At 42.1% G+C, this 15,181-nt stretch overlaps 1 non-coding gene across 1 annotated transcript; it reads right to left on the bottom strand.

Moving 5' to 3' along the window:
- Positions 1–308: 308 nt before the first annotated feature.
- Positions 309–387, bottom strand: LOC122556037. The gene has a single exon (XR_006313443.1). It is a non-coding gene; the product is annotated as a small nucleolar RNA SNORD79 (small nucleolar RNA).
- Between the last annotated feature and the right edge of the window lie 14,794 nt (positions 388–15,181).

Genomic DNA, 15,181 nt, shown 5'->3' with positions numbered 1-15,181 from the left:
TAAGACTCTAATGAAGACTACGAAGCCATTGCCAATGTCAGAAAATCCCATCTGGTTCAATACTATCTATCAGGGTTGGAAATCTGCCATCCTTACACAACCTGACCTACATGTGACACCAGACCCACAGCAATGTGGTTGACTCTCAACCCCCCTCTGGGCAATTAAGGATAGGCTATAAATTCTGAAACAGACTGAGGATCAGTTGCTAGAAGAAACTAACACAATGGATGCAGTAACAATATAGTAGTCCTTTTAGGCAAAAGGAACTGACAGCCTTGAGATCAGAATGCAGGGATGTTATACTGTACTGATTCAGTAATTACAAGCCTTCCACATTTTTTCAGAGAGATTCCCACTGTAATTATATTAGCATCATTAACAGTACAATGAAACCACCACTCCATCTCAAGAATCCCACATCCAGACCAAGGTCAACTAATAGATGTACTAACTGATTACAAGGAATCTCAGATTTGGCCTGCTGCTGAATCTCACTGCTTAGTAACAGGTGATGTCCACATCTGTGAATGAGTGAGTTTAAGAAAAATGCCATCGAGTAATTTACCTATTGATGGTGTATTGTCTTGCTAAATGTTGCCATAAACAAGGAAGTGGACAATAGATTTTCAAAAGCAAACAGGGCATTCAGCAGATTCTACAACCAAGTGTAGAGCAACCACAGCCTTGGAGACAGGCCAAACTCAAAAGCTACAAACCTGTAGTCCTCACGACCCTTCTGTATGTTGCTGAATGATGGGGCCTTTACCCCATGAAGTACACTTTCTGGAGTATTTCCATTGTGCTGCCTCCACAGGACCATCAAAATTCGCTGGTGTGATCATATTGTAAACAGCCAATATCATCAACATCAATGCAATCCACCTGCAAAATCAATTTTATTGGATAGGCAATTATTGCCTGCTCAAGAACTTACTGTATAGGGAGCTGGCCACAGGTAAATGAAAGAGAGGCTCCACACAATTGTTTTAAGGACGCCCTTTAGAAGTTCCCTGTTGTGTGCACATCAATCAACATCAGTGGAAAGCATAGTTCATAGATCATGATGCCTAATGACCTAATATTAGGATTAGTACAGACACCTTTGAGACTGAATGAAGAACCAACTTGAATGGTATGCAAGACAAAAGAAGGAGAGAAGGACAACTCTAATTGTTTCCAATAGCAACTGCACTGTCACGTTTCCAGAAAGACAAGCACAGATTTAGGAGTTGATAACAGACTCAAGACATTTGATTGGAAAGGGCAGTGATTTGTGATCTCGAGTTGTTTTTTTTAAGGAAAAGGGTGATGATGGCAAATTTCACAGTTTGGAGGAGAGCACCTAATAGAGGGAAACGTTAACAATACCAGCTAACATGGAGAGGAAATTGGATTATCAGCAGTTGAGTGGGAATAAGGTCAAGGAGGAGCAGTTAGATATCATGGACAACATTTAGTTGAGAGGGACGAAACTACAGAGACATAAGTTGAGTGCTGGAGCAACCGTGTACATCAGGAGTTTGGCCCGGTGGGATAATGGAAAAGAAAGGCATAACAAAGGCAGTTGATAGCATGATCTTGAGGGAAATAACAAAAAATTCTATGACCTCCTTGCATTTATTTTTGGGATTGAGACTAGTGGAGACAGGAGAGAGAAAATTACAAGGACAGTCTGCAGTTGAGTAAAGAAGGTGTATTCCAGGTGATCCAGGTCTTATGTGGCCCAAACAGATCTGGTGGATAACAAAATCAATTGTCCACCATATTCTTTCAGAGCTGTGCAAAACAATGATGCATACTGGTGTGATGATAATATCAATGTCACCAGATTGTGCAGAGAGATTTGAAGGAGGCAGAAGCTGCATCAGAATGTAATAATTTTAACTGAAATACAGTGGGGATGTAATGGCCTAGTGGCATCATCAAAGGACTGTTAGGCCAGAGACCCAGGAATGTTCTGGAGACTGGGGTTGAATCCCACCATAGCAGATATTGGAATTTGAATTAAATAACAAAAATATCTGGATTAAGAATCTAATAATGACCATGAATCCATTGTCGATTGTCAAGAAACACTCATCTGGTTCAATACTGTCTGTTAGTGAAGGAAAGCTGTTATCCTTCCTTGGTCTGGCCTACATGTGACTCCAGATGCACAGCATGGTCAACAGATTGTTGACCCGTACCTACCCTCGGCAATTAGAGATGAGCAATCAAATTGTGGCCTAACCAGTGACCCACTTATCCTGCAAATGAATAAAAAACTTACATAAATGTTCTTTCCAATTTGCTGTGGTCATGTGACTTTTACCATGAGGCATATACAAACTATGTGCATCTTAGGTTGAATACACTGCTGTGTTGTACAGTCTAATCATAGTGGCAGAAGTTGCACTTAGGTGACTATTGCAGAACTGCAAGGAAGCAGTTACTGTCAGAAAGACAATGGGATGTGGAGATCTCTGAGCTGCGATTAAAATGAATTAAAAAGACAAACAACAATGCAAGCAACAGTTAAAAACATTTGTTAAGAGAAAATGGCTGCAGCCTTTCTGCCCCAGTTGACCTATCATCTCGGCCTGTTCCTGCCACCTACCCAAAATTCACAAACATGACTCTTCACTCGACCTATCTTCTCAGTCTGCTCCTGCCCCGCTGAATTCATCTCTACATACCTTGGCACTGTTCTGCCTCTGGTTCAGGAATTCCCCACCTACGATTGGAACACCACCACGCCCTCCACCTCCTCCATGACTTTTATTTCCCTGGCCCCCAACACCTCATCTTCACCACAGACATCCAGTCCCTATGCACATCTATCTGCCATGATGATGGCCTCCAACCCCTCCATTTCTTCTTCTTCCATTGACTCCACCAGTACCCTTCCACTGACACTCTCATTCAATTGGCTGAATTGGTCCCTACCCTCAACAATTTCTCCTTCCAATCCTCCCACTTCTTTAAGACCAAAAGGGGTAGTCATGGGCACTCACATGGGCCCCAGCTCTGCCCATCTCTTCGTCGGGTACGTGAAACAGTCCGTCTTCCGCAACGACAATGGCACTATTCATCACCTTTTTCCTCTGCTACATCGATGACTGTCGGTGCCACTTTGTGCTCCCACAAAGCGGTTGAACAGTTCATCAACTTTATCAACACATTCTTCCCCGACCTCAAGTTCACGTGGACCATCTCAGACACCTCCCTCCCCTTCCTGGACCTCTCCATCTCCATCAATGGTGACCGACTCAACACGGACATCTTCTGCAAACCCACCGACTCCCACAGCTACCTGGACTAAACCTTCTCCCACTTTCCTCCTGTAAAAATGCTATCCCTTACTCCCAATTTCTCCTCCTCCACCACATCTGCTCCCAGGAGGACCAATTCCACCACAGAACACACCAGATGGCATCCTTCTTCAAAGATTGAAATTTCCCCTCCCACATTGTTGATGATGCCCTCCAGCACGTCTCATCAACTTCACACACCTCTGCCCTCCAACCCCACTCCTCCAATCTCAACAAGGACAGAACTCCCCCGGTCCTCACCTTCCATCCCACCAACCTCTGGATACATCGCATTATCCTTCACCATTTCTGCCACTTACAAACGGACCCCACCACCAGAAAAATATTTCCCTTCCTACCCCTGTCCACCTTCTGTAAAGAACATTCCCTCCGTCACTCTCTTGTTAGGTCCACGCCCCCCACCCTCCACTCCCGACACCTTCCCCTGCCACCGCAAGAATAACAAAACCTGCGCTCACATCTCCCCCCTCACCTCCATCCAAGGCCCCAAAGGATACCTCCACATCTGTCAGAGATTTACCTGCACTTCCACACACATCATCCGTTGCTTTCCGATGTGGTCTCCTCTACATTGGGGACACCTATTTGCAGAATGTTTCAGAGAACATCTCTGTGACACATGCATTAAACAACCTCACTGCCCCATGGCCGAACACTTTAACTCCCCCTCACACTATATCAAGGACCTGAAGGTCCTGGGCCTCCTCCACTGCCAAACCCTTACCACCCGATGCCTGGAGGAAGAACGCTTCATCTTCCGCCTTGAAACTCTCCAACCACATGGGATCAATGTGGATTTCACCAGTTTCCTCATTTTCCCTCACCCCAGCTTATCCCAGATCCAACCTTCTAACTCAGCACTGCCCTTTTGACCTGTCCTACCTATTCATCTTCCTTCCCACCTATCCACTCCAACTTCCTCTGTGAACGATCACCTTCACCCCCAACTTCATTTACCTATCACATTCACAGTTCCCTTCCCCCCAGCCCCACCCCCTCCTCCCATTTATATCTCAGCTCCTTTGGGCTCCCCCTTATTCCTGATTAACGGCTTATGCTCGAAATGTCAACTCTCCTGCTCCACGGATGCTGCCTGACCGGCTGTGCTTTTCTAGCACCACACTCTTCGACTTTGATCTCCAGCATCTGCAGTGCTCAGTTTCTCCATTGCAGCATTTCACCGACCTGTTCAAATGGAGTAGGCAATATAAAATAACACTTAACATTTTTTCCATGCACATTGGCAGAATTATGAAACAGCAATAGATTTGTTCGTCAAGGAGAACAGTTACAAATTGCTACAGCGAGAAGATGCTGTTTCAAACATATTCCACACAAAGTCTCTTTGACGAACAGAAAAAAAACACCAGCTTTGAAGGTATCCTTTGAATTCAAAATGAACATTACTTATGCTGATATGTGTACGATATTAAGAACCAAAGTGAAAAAAATCCATTGATCAATATGTAACGTCATAATCTCATCTTGCTGAAATCTGCGCAACTAAATGATGAGCTAATCAAAAATTGAATAATTTTAGACATAAGAGATCCACCATGACAGTGTTGCTGCTCAAAGAAGAGAATCTGACTTTTGAAGGTGTTATAAACACGCACAAAAGCTGAGGCTATAAATCAACAGCTACACCATCTGGCGGCAGCACAATGGCTCAGTGGTGAGCACTGCTGCCTCACAGCGCCAGGGACCCGGGTTCAATTCCCGCCTCAGGTGGCTGTCTGTGTGGAGTTTGCACGTTCTCCCCATGTCTGCTTCGGTTTCCTCCCACAATCCAAAGATGTGCAGGCCAAGTGAATTGGTGATGTTAAATTGCCCATAGTGTTAGGTGCAAATGTAGGGGAATGAGTGTGGGAGGGTTACTGTTCAGAAGGTCGGTGTGGACTTGTTGGGCTGAAGGGCCTGTTTCCATTCTGTTGGGAATCTAATATGCATGAACAGAATCAGGGAAATTTGTCCACAATATGGAGATGCAGCCCAGACCTCTATATCATGTTGATAAGCATCCTACATCTTGTCAGGACCAACAATGTAGAGAAAAGCAGCCAAGCATCCGTAGAAGAGCCAACAAAAAAAATCAAGCTCAAAGGATAAGTTGTAAGTATTGTGGATGTCATCCAATAATGTAAACTTAAGTAAGGTTAGTATGGAAAAAAATATTTTAACTACAAGAAGCAAAATTATTTTGTATACTTAGCTCTTATATTTAGCTATGAACCAGAAAGGGAAGTCTATAACGATGATTAAGGTGATTGCCATAGAGATATCAGATCATGATTTGATCAAATCAACAATGGGTTCCAAAGAAATGTCAAGTGAAAATTTGGATAATTCAAACTACACTTTAGACCAGGTTGGCATTGTCAATTCTGAAGAAAAATTTAAATTGCAATGAATGTAATGAAGACAGCAGAATGGGAACATCAAATGAATATCAAAAGCCAGATGGACACTGGTGCTTCTTGCAACATTATGAGCTTTGCAGACTTGAGTAAAGCTACACCAGATGGCAATCCATAAGTGAAACCCTCAAGCTAAACTTGAGGCTCTGTGATGAAACAATTCTCAACCTGAGAAGATAATTTCTTCTAAGAGTTCAATACTCTAGGATGGATGTACAGCCACAAAAAGACATGACCCACCCTCACTAGTATCCTTACATACAGATAAGAAAGGACTCCACTTCAACTACACATCCATCCGAGGACAAGCCAAACAGAGACACACACGAGAATCCCTAGAAGCTTGGCATTCCAACCGGAACTCTACCAACACACACATTAACTTGGATCCCATTTACCATCTTCTGAGACAAAGAACAGAAAATTATATCACCACAGGAAATGACACCACCCCAGGAAATGGCGTCACCAACCCAAGGAAACCATAACACATAAATAAAAAGCGGGCCACGCCACCAGTGCTTCATCTGGAGGCTCACTGTTGATGTTACCTAGTATGGTGATGAAACGTCTGAAAATGAACCTTCCTGCTCAGTGAGCAAACCTACATCCAGGAATCCAAACAGGTAATATGTAGCTTGAATACAAAAATCCAATGATCTTTTTCGAATTTATGATTTGTAATCGACAATTTTTATTTTTGTTATATTTAAGTTTGTCCTGTTAGAGTGAAAATGAACTTACAAAGTAGCATAGGGGCGGCACGGTGGTACAGTGGTTAGCACTGCTGCCTCACAGCACCAGAGACCCAGGTTCAATTCCCACCTCAGGCAACTGTCTGTGTGGAGTTTGCACATTCTCCCCGTGTCTGCGTGGGTTTCCTCCGGGTGCTCCGGGTTCCTCCTACAAACACAAAAATGTGCAGGTTAGGTGAATTGGCCATGCTAAATTGCCCATAGTGTTAGATGTAGGAGAATGGGTCTGGGAGGGTTGCTCTTTGGAGGGTCAGTGTGGACTTGTTGGGCCGAAGGGCCTGTTTCCACACTAAGTATTATATATATAAATCATATGCAGTATGTTAGCCCCATTAAGAGGTTCTTATTTCAACTAAAATGCAATGGTGGTTATTTGATTAAGAACTGAAAATGTGTTGCTGGAAAAGCGCAGCAGGTCAGGCAGCATCCAAAGAGCAGGAGAATCCACGTTTCAGGAATGTAGCCCTTCTTCAGGAATCTGAAGAAGGGCTCATGCCCAAAACGTTGATTCTCCTGCTCCTTGGATGCTGCCTGACCTGCTGCGCTTTTCCAGCAACACATTTTCAGCTTTGATCTCCAGCATCTGCAGTCCTCACTTTCTCCTATTTGATTTAGAACTTAACTTGTTTGTGCAAAATCTTTTAAGATGTAAATCCAGTAAAATTCAGATTAAGAATTAAGCATAAAATTTAAACAATAAAGCAGCTTGGCAGGATTATTGATCTGTAATGTTTAGAGCATGACCAACTTTAAGCTCAAGGTTATAAATCAATAGTAGATTACCTTTTTTTAATTAGTGCAGCTTTTTCTGTCAAACTGTTGTTCTTTCAACACTCAACTGGGAATGAACTTAACAGTGCTGCTCAAGGTTAGCATTTGGGGTAAGAAAAACAAAATAAAAGTAATAATGGCAGTTAAGAGAAATGGATGTTTTTACATATTTATGAACACAATTTTTAATTTTAATTTCTAACAATTAATATTTTTATCTTAATGCTACCATATGTTGAATCCATAAGAACGTAAGATGTGAGAAGTAGACCACACAGCTCCTTGAGCCTACTCTGCCATGAATACAATAATTAACCAGGCATGGACACTGAAACCACAGGCTGTTAATAAATGTGCTGAGATTAAGAACTGGGAAGATATAAAAGTGCCTCAAAGGAAAACAAGTATAGCAGATGTCTGGAACAGAACAAAATATTCTGTGCGCACTGAGTCAAAGCCATACCTTCAAAGTCTTACCTTACACCAAAACCTTAAAGGAAATTAAGAAAGTATTGTTACTAAATTTAATTTATATATGTAATTTGAAAAGAAAAAGAAAGTCAATTGTAATCAGCCAAAGTATGCACCAAGATTTTATTGTTTGCTTTTTAGTTTTGAAGTTGGTGGAATTGAAAATAGTTTGTTGAGATAACAATGTATGTTTTATTAACAGGAACAAATGTAATATATTCATGTTACAGTACTCCTGTAATGTGTGGTCTAGCAGCATGCTGGGATAGCTAATTCATCATCTTAGAAGACTACCACAGGTTCCATGATGTATGCACCTGCTCTCTTCTCTTTGAGATATCAGCATTTGTGCTCCTGCCAGTGTTTCAACTGGAAGCTATTCCATCATGACAGTTCATGCACAGCATTGCTCCCTAAATATCCTTGATGCATGTGGGATTTGTTAGAGAGCCTTTCTCTTCTTATCAAGTCCTTTGACAATGTTTTAAATGATATATTTAACAAAGATATGTTCCAGTGATACTAAAAGGCAACTGTAGCTCGTTTGACCATATATTTGACGCTGGCTTTCTTGCACTTTCTATCAAGGACTGAGTAGACAATGGTGATCGTTCAGGTGGTTCAGCGACTCTCTGCCTAGTTGTTTATTTTGCGGTGCTGTGGAGTGTTGTAGACAACGTGGACATTGGTTGTGGGCAATTGTATTCCCTGCTTACTTTAAAAATTTGTATTTGTTCTTCTGAATGGATTTCAGTCCCAAACTCTTCAGCCCTGGGAACCCTGTGTAGGGAGGAGGAGGAAAGGCAAGGGGTAAGCATGGGTCTGCTTCTGGGTTTCTCATAGTAGCCATCCACAGATCCACGCAGTGAACTGCAGATGAGATTGTGAATGCTGAATGTGTCTCCTTCACAGCTGTCTTTGTTCCCTGACATCCTTGGAGAGAGAGAGAGAGAGTGCATCAATACCCTTGGGGCATTTAGAAACCTGGGCAGAGGAGAGGCTGGAGTGTATTATTTCCCCCTCTGATTCCATATCAATTTATTCTCCTCCCTCTCTTCCAACTTATCCTTCACTGTGTCATTGTTATACTGCCCCTAGTGGGCAGAGCTTGTTAATTGTTTGGATGATTTGGTGGTGGTATATATAAATAAAACGGACTGATCTTCTGCAGTAAGGAAGCAATTTGGAGTTTCTTTCAAACGATTAAATGCAAATAAACAGTCTTAAAAGACAGACTGACTCCTACTCAGGAAATGGATGGCTAAGTGTTAAAGAGAGTAGCAGACAATTAATTTCGATCTCAAAAGAATGAGATAGAAACGTAGACTTGGATTATTTTCCTAACCATGAGGAAGAAGGAGAAAGTGAGGACTGCAGATGCTGGAGTACCAGAGTTGAAAAATGTGGTGCTGGAAAAACACAGCAGGCCAGGCAGCATCCGAGGAGCAGGAGAATCGACGTTTCGGGCATAAGCCATTCCTGAAGAAGGACTTATGCCCGAAACGTCGATTCTCCTGCTCCTTGGATGCTGCCTGGTCTGCTGTGTTTTTCCAGTACCACATTTTTCAACACTAATCATGAGGAATGATTTGGAGATGCCGGTGTTAGACTGAGGTGTACAAAGTTAAAAATCACACAACACCAGGTTATAGTCCAACAGGTTTAATTGGAAGCACACTAGCTTTCGGAGCGACGCTCCTTCATCAGGTGATAGTGGAGGGCTCGATCGTAACACAGAATTTATAGCAAAAATTTGCAGTGTGATGTAACTGAAATTATACATTGAAAAATTGATTGTCTGTTAAGCCAATCATCTGTTAGAATACAGTGACAGCTTCACTTCTTTCACGTGTAAATCACAAAACCTTTTTTTAAAAGTTGCATTCTCGAGTTGGCTGTTAACAATGCTGATAGCTAGACAATATGTTGAAGGTGTTAGCCCCCTGTGTTCTCTGTCTATGACCTGATGTTTAGATTGATTCTAATCTAAAAAGTGAGATAACAGAGTTTTACATAATTCATGCAGTTTTTGAGCTCAGAGTTCTACATGAATGTATGCAGTTTTTGAGCAAAGTGCAATGTAACTCTGCAAGTACAAATTCTGAGTTATAGATCAAGACAAAATGTTAGGTTGAGAAGTCAACCAGAGGAAAATGATCCCTGGAGTCGTGAGGAAAGTGATTTCATTGGTGATTTCAGTGTGAGCCAAGGTATCATTATGGAAGGAAATGTCCAAAAATCAGGAATCAAGTACTTGAATGATCTCATTATATTGATGGGTATGATGTGTTGTAAAAGTTGTTGAACATCTCAGTCAGGCTATGAGTATCTTTATCATTTATTCATTTAATTCTGCTATCTTAGAAGTGGCTGCACCTTAATAGTATGTATAGGGTCATTAGTCTAAATTGTTTATGAAAACTCTAAGATAATCAGAAATATAAAGAATATGAAAGGATATCTGTTTAGGTTTGGGAACACTAATACATTACTTTTATGACCCACTTGGGAAAGTGCACTGATTCTGAAGCTCCACTATTCCCTGGGTTGCCATGAAAGTTAATGAGTTAATCAAAACACAAATTCCCAAATCTATTGTCTGCTGAAATCAAGTTAACAGAGAGAAAAAAACATCAGGTTCCTGTAGTTAACAAGAATCCCTATTGATATCAAGTCAGTAAATTCTAATCACAAGTAAAAAACAGGAGATGTTATCATGTAACTCTGCTAGTTCAGACTGTAATCCCTTTTGTAAAACCCACATACAGAAGCAGACAAAAATACCATCAATCAGCAGAGTTCAATAGCATTAGTCCACAGGGTTCCTTCTGACCTGCCAAGTTCTTTCACTTCTTTGCAGGAGGCACCAGTCAATTGGTATACTGACTACAAGGTTTCTTAGTTACTGGTGAAATGCACCAACTTACAGCAAATAATGAGAAGGAAAATAAATGAGTTGATTCAAGCATTTCTACTGCAGTGACAGTGACCTTCAAGCAGTCCAAAGACTTCTCCCTGCATCCATCACACCCAAAAGTTATTCAGGAGCCAGAGTTATCACCAGACTGCTGAACTTTGGCATCCAAGACTGGTCACCATTGCACAAACCAGCTACCTGTTGCCAGCCACCAGTCAAATCTCACTCTGTATAAGCGCCACCAACCAAATTGCAAAGCCAATTTGTCGACCCATCATTCCAAAAACATAAAACTACTCGAGGATCCCAGAGTTGTAGATAAGGAATATGAATCCTTTGTTGAACAAATCACATATCATGTGAGATATATATATATATATCAAATAATGTGAGACAGCATGGTGCCCTGTTATAAGTGTCTCTCATTGCTTAGGAATTTCATAAAGTGATGGTATGTTCTGAAAGTATAGGACAAAAGTCAAAATATCTTTGTTTCACTTTGTAAAATGGTTGCCAAATTCAGCATTACCTAATAAACAACAAGGACTAAGAGACAATAATGGATAAGGTTATGGAAAAGTGGATGGGAGCAAGTCTTGGAGTGACAACAAAACTGCTAACAGAACAGACAAATTTAGTGAATTCTGATTTTATGACATATGTGAGCATTAAATATGGTAGTTATGAACAGTGATGCAAAAGGTCCATTCAGCCATGGTTTGTGTGAAAATCATCCAGTAGTTGATGAAATGTTCCACAAGTTGCTGGTTGATCAACAAACTGCAAGTTGCACGTAGCACTGGCATGGGCAGTACATGCTAACAGTTCTTTGCAAAGGTATCAGTGTCTTCTGTATTTTTTGTAATTCTCTTTCCCTAAAAGGAACAACTATTAGCTCCATTTTTTCCATTCACTTAAATACTCTACATACTGACAAGAAAGCGTTTATCAAAGCTGAAACATTAAAATACTTGGTGAGCTATACGACATTAGAAGACCATCTCGGTGAGACTTTTATTATTAGAATCAGGGGCATAGGGAATTGATACGTCAGGAAAAATTATAGGATATGATTGGAGCAGTCTAGTAATACAAAATGAGAATCAGACCATGAAAGCACATTCCCCCAAGTAATAGGCATGCATTGTAAATTTTCAAAATTGAACATGAAACAGGTGATATTGATGAGCCATGTTGTACTTCACATACCAATGTATTTTGAGTCAGACTTAGATCAGGAGATTGTGTTCAATAGTTCTGATGCAATAAATTTGCTGATCATGACGGACAAGAATAACTCCATAGAAGCTGGTATCCCATCACCAAGTCACCCCTTATTTACACATAGAGTCCTTGACAATGATCCAGCTCCCTTCGAGCCAGCTGTCAGAGTGACAGGATGCCTGACACTCTGGTTCTCATCTCACAGCCAGGGCTCCTTGATTTGTCCAGATTAACCATCCCAATCAGCGAAGTCATTCTCAATGAGGTCCAACTGGTTGACTTCATTACAACCACAACAACCCTCCCCTTCTGAGTCCAAGAATGTAAGCCAGTTCCTCCTGGGGTGTTTTGACACCAATTCCTGATGAAGGGCTTTTGCCCGAAATGTTTATTTTCCTGCACCTTGGATGCGGCCTGACCTCCTGTGCTTTTCCAGCACCACTCTAATCTTGACTCTAATCTCCAGCATCTGCAGTACCCACTTCTGCCCTGTTTTAACACCAAAACTGCCTCGGATATGGATGGTGCCTCTAATGCAGAGTAGCTAGCCTCTTGCACACAGAGCATCTCAGAAACCACAACATCCACTTTATCCATCACAGATTCTGAGGTATTCTGAGAACAGCTAGAAACACTGTTGAGAAGCTGGACACATTTTGCTGCTGCGCCTTTTGTGAGCTGGCTGCTTTCATTTGGCCATTTTCTTGCTTAGTACTATTGCACCTATCTGAACTTTATACATCACTGGACCTGACCTCGCATCAACTATGGCTCTTACCCATGCAGAGCCATTCCTGTGGTTCCTACATCAAACTTCATCCCCTGAAGTAAACTGTTTCTCTATCTTAATGGAGTCTTATATCGGGCATTGGCATTCCTGATGTTGTTTCACCAACCCTCATCCCCACCCCAGTGTGGAGTCTTTCTGAGTCCAAGAATGTAAGCCAGTTCCTCCTGGGGTGTTTTGACACCAATTCCTGATGAAGGGCTTTTGCCCGAAATGTTTATTTTCCTGCTCCTTGGATGCTGCCTGACCTGCTGTGCTTTTCCAGCACCATTCTAATCTTGACTCTAATCTCCAGCATCTGCAGTACCCACTTCTGCCCTGTTTTAACACCAAAACTGCCTCCGATATGGATGGTGCCTCTAATGCAGAGTAGCTAGCCTCTTGCGCACAGAGCATCTCAGAAACCACAACATCCACTTTATCCATCACAGATTCTGAGGTGTTCTGAGAACAGCTAGAAACACTGTTGAGAAGCTGGACACATTTTGCTGCTGCGCCTTTTGTGAGTTTGCTGCTTTCATTTGGCCATATTCTTGCTTAGTACTATTGCACCTATCTGAACTTTATACATCACTGGACCTGACCTCGCATCAACTATGGCTCTTACCCATGCAGAGCCATTCCTGTGGTTCCTACATCAAACTTCATCCTCTGAAGTAAACTGTTTTTCTATCTTAATGGAGTCTTATATCGGGCATTGGCATTCCTGATGTTGTTTCACCAACCCTCATCCCCACCCCAGTGTGGAGTCTTCTCCCATTAGCTATTTGTGCAGTTGAATGAGGGGTAGTTGATAGTCAAATAGGAATTGGGACAGTTTGCTATCTAGTGAAGCTATAGGCTGTTCCTTTAAGCCTGCCTTCAAAGTTTGGACTGCTCTTTCTGTCAGACCATCAGATGATGGATGGTATGGAGCTGTCCATATATGTTGAATATCACTCTACTTTAGCAAATACTCAAACTAGGAGAAAATGAGGACTGCAGATGCTGGAGATCAGAGCTGAAAAATGTGTTGCTGGAAAAGCACAGCAGGTCAGGCAGCATCAAAGGAGCAGGAGAATCGATGTTTCGGGCATCAGCCTGAAGAAGGGCTTATGCCCGAAACGTCGATTCTCCTGCTCGTTTGATGCTGCCTGACCTGTTGTGCTTTTCCAGCAACACACTTTTCAGCCCAAATACTCAAATTCTCTGCTTGTAAACAATAGCCTGTTATATGTGACCAACACTTCCAGGAGTCCGTATATTGCAAAGATGTATGCAGTTTTTCAGTCATCATCCCCATATTTGACTTACAGAAAGTCTACTTCTGGAAATCCTCATCTTTCTGCAATTGCAGGTACACATGCCTCCTGGCCAGATTCGTAAAGTACAGCCCTCCCTGCCAGCTTTGCGTATAAATCCTTTATGTGAGGAAATGGGTATGTATCCAGTTGTGGAAAGCAGCTAACCATTTGTTTAAAATTTCCACAAAGGAAAAACAACCTGCTGGACTTCACAATGGGTACGACTGGTACTGCCCTTTCCGCAAACTGGACAATTTTGCTAATTGAAGGAGAGACTGAATTTGATGATTCCTTCACTTTCCAACCTCCTGATTTCTGCCTCTACATGTGGCCGTTAGGCAAATGGGCAAGGTTGCGCCTTGCAGAATCATAGAATTGCTTCCTGTTCAACATGTAAGGTAGCCTTGGCTCCTTTGATTGTCCCTAGAATTTCCTGAAAATCTTTTGGGTATTTAATTAGGACTTCACTCAGGCAGCCATTTTCTAATTGAAAAATGTTGAGGTAATCAAGATGAATCATTCTCAACAAATTTCATCCTATTAAGCTTGGGTCCCAAGACTTTTACTAGATTAGATTCCCGACAGTATTGAAACAGGCCCTTTGGCCCAACAAGTCCACACCGACCCTCCAAAGAGTACCCCACCCAGACCCATTCCCCTACCCGATATTTACCTCTGACTAATGCACCTAACGCTATGGATAATTTATCGTGGCCAATTCACCTGACCTGCACATCTTTCGATTGTGGGAGGAAACCCACACAGACACAGGGAAAATGTGCAAACTCCACGCAGACAGTCCCCCGAGCCAGGAATCAAACCTGGGTCCCTGGCACTGGGAGGCAGCAGTGTTAACCATTGAGTCAGCATACCACCCATAAATCAATACTACAATCAGGGTTAACTGAACCAGTTGCTTCTCACGAGAGACCGGAACCAAAGTTGTCCCCTCAATCTGTAAACATTCCCCGGTCTAGGTTCCCAGTCTAGCCAAGGTCTTGCACAAACTTATGTGTTGGAGTCCAGAGCAAAATTTTATTAAAGACTTGTTCTGTGATCACTGAAGTGGCTGTGCCAGTATCAACCTTTATATTTTATTTTTACCTAAGTGCAGTGGTGCTTATTTTTTCCCCAGCACCCATGGTGTGTGTGTGTGCAGGTGTGAGACACAGTGAGAGACACAAGGTGCACGAATCTTTATTCGAGTTCCGCCACCAGGAAGATAGGAAAACACCCGAGTGG

Source organism: Chiloscyllium plagiosum, chromosome 1 (assembly GCF_004010195.1).
Source record: "Chiloscyllium plagiosum isolate BGI_BamShark_2017 chromosome 1, ASM401019v2, whole genome shotgun sequence".
Lineage (NCBI taxonomy): Eukaryota > Metazoa > Chordata > Chondrichthyes > Orectolobiformes > Hemiscylliidae > Chiloscyllium > Chiloscyllium plagiosum.
The sequence above is the reverse complement of the archived record's forward strand: the minus strand, read 5'-3'. Positions and strand labels throughout refer to the sequence as shown.